Source organism: Cinclus cinclus, chromosome 9 (assembly GCF_963662255.1).
Source record: "Cinclus cinclus chromosome 9, bCinCin1.1, whole genome shotgun sequence".
Lineage (NCBI taxonomy): Eukaryota > Metazoa > Chordata > Aves > Passeriformes > Cinclidae > Cinclus > Cinclus cinclus.
Window position 1 is genome coordinate 7492833 of NC_085054.1, and position 2809 is coordinate 7495641.

Below are 2809 nucleotides of genomic sequence, written 5' to 3' on the forward strand. Positions count from 1 at the left end.
TACTTCATAACTGCTGGTAGAACAGACTGGATCCTGTAATGAAGAAAAGATTTATGTCACGTTCTTCCAGCCCAAATAGCAGCAGCCTCTGTTTGTCTCAGCCCAGTGCTTCTATTTAAATGTTACTTTCATATATTATGTGGCATTAATTTAACTATAGCTCATTAAGGCAGAATGAAATGGTTAAATTAACTTATCAACCCATAATGATGATGAATGAGGTATTAATTCAGATACAAGCTGGGCAATTTGCAAGTTTACGCATTCTGATGGTTCTCAAATAACATTTTGAATAGCGGGTCAGCGCCTCAATCAATTACATAAGCATGTAAAGTCGGTCTCTCGGAAAAAAATCCTTTTTCATGCATATGCATTAAAACATGTTCGCAATTATCCTCGGAAATTGCCTTCATTGGATTAAGCAGCAGTCTTGGACGCTGGTTCTGGTCTTCCCTGTGCCTTTATTAAAGCTGGGAGCAGCTCTGGCTGCAGCAGCCGAGGCGGGGTGTTTGTTTAAACAATGTTTACCAAAGAAAGGCGAAAGCGCTGCACTGTGGTGTGGGGGTGTGCACGCGTGCTTGTGCGTGTATATGTGCGTGTTTTAACAACAATAGGCAAAGCTCATCTGGAAACGCTTCCCTGAATTCTCCAGCAAATTCATCTCTCTCCAAAAGAGCCAGCAAGTCGCTTAGAGGGAGCACCTAATGTTTCCGAGGACGCAATTAATTACTGTCCTCAAGGAGAGACTCCTGATAAGTGTTTTTCACTTGGACTCCGCTTAGGGCTCTTGACTCATTATCCATGAGTGGTCTGTGTAGGAGGAATATTAGATGCGCGGGGCTGACACTCGGCTTTTACATGCTGCGTTGTACAACAGACGCAATGGCAGGGGGAAGTACTAATTACCTTCAGGCTAGCTAATAACGCAGTTTTCCAACATTACCTCGAACGGGTTGAAGTTAGCAATCAGCAAGAAAAGGGGCACACATGGATTTCTACAGGTCCGCGCTAATGGAAGAGGAGCTCACAGATCAGTGTGAGGATGATGATGACCGAGACTGCGTTTCAGAAGGACCTGAAGTAGCAGCTTCACGCCTGACGAGCAGCCCGAGCCTTCCCCGGGCACACAGGGAATTTTAGACTTGTCGGATCCGTTTCAAAACCTTATGGCCCTCTCCGCCGCCTGACTCCCTGCCAGCAAGGCCTCGGTGGAAAAGCATTGAGAATGCAGGGTTCACCCTTAAAAATCCCCCGCCCGGGGCTGGCCCTGTGCCGCCGTGCCCTGACAGTGGGCTGGGGTCCTGGGTCGAGGATGCCAGCCCGGAGGGGAGTCCCGGGAGGCGGGGACACGGGACGGATACGGCTTCTGACTCCCTGCCTTGGACATGGAGCTCAAGGGTGAATGAATAGAAAGGGGTCTCCTCGCTCCGTCATCTGGCGAAGCCACTTCGTGTTAATTAATCCCCACCAAATGACAAAACCAGATATGACTGTCCTTTTCCATGACAAGAGAGTATATATATTTTAAAAGATTTGGGTTGATTCCCGTACGAGACCGGGCAGGAAACTGCAGCTCCCCTTTATGTGCTGCCTCTCCCCCCTTCCAGGCAGGACTGCTTCCTTCCCAGCTCTCTTTCTTCTCTGGCACCGGCTCCACTGCTCCCGGTGACCAAACCGGGGGCCGCGGCTCGGCTCGGGGAAACGCCAAAGCCCGGGTGAGCGCCGCGCACGTCCCCAGCCCCGCTAGCCCTGGAACACCATAGGGAACACCAGGGAGGGGACAGCATCCGCAGCCCTGCCCCTGCCCCGCTGACCGCAGAGGGGAAGCCGGAGAGTGGCGGAGGGAGCGGGCAAGGAGCAGGGAGCGCCGCAGGACGTACCGCGGCTCCAGCCGGGCCCCCGCGCTCGGGACACGGGCGGAACGCGTCGGGGAGAAACTTTGTACAGCTTCGCTCTGAGCGAAGAGGCGATGAGACGGACCCCGGGGGGAGCAGCGGCTCGGCCTCAGGACCTCGACGCGCTCCGCACCTGCTGGGCACCGGCTAGGGGAGCTCGACCGGAGCAGGGCGGAGGTTTGGGCCGAGCAGAGCCCTCCGGGGAGGGGCAGGCAGCGGCGAGGAAGGACGCGGGGAGCCCCAGGGATGCGGCGGCAGCCGAGAGCGGTGTCCCGCGTCCCGCCGGGTGGGACCGGGTTCTGTTCGCAGTGGCGCAGAGCGGCCTGGAGCGGCTCCCCGGACTCGCCGGGCGATTGCCGACGGCAGCGGGGGGGACCGGCAGCCTGGCACGCTCTGGGTGTGGGTGTCCCTGCCCCGCCGGGCTAGCGCGGCTCTCCGGCACAGCGCTCAATTATAAGGGCTGTGATTACAACAATATATCTCTGCCGTGCTCCGCGTGCTCGGGTGTCAAGGGTAGTGTTTTAGAGAGGGTGCGAGGGGCAGCAATTCATAAGGTGAACTGACAGTTCTTTGATGTGAAAATGATGCCCGTTGTTTTACTCCAGGATGCACGGCCGAAGAAAGATTACACTGTGTAAAAAGAGAAATTTAAACCCAGATGATAATAGTAACGAGCCAAGGAGAGGCAGTAGGGAAGTCAATATTACAAGTAGAAAAGCAATCTCTGAAGGCCTTGTGTGGCCTGTTGGGTCTGAGGGAGTGAAGCTGAATTTCTGATAAATCATGAATCATGGATGATCTTTTCAGATAAAGATTCGTCCTCACACAGGTTCTCATGAGCGTCAGCCTCTGGTCCCGGGGGCCTGTGGTGCCCACAGGGGCAAGGGAGGCTCGGGTCTCCCACTCCCACTTCC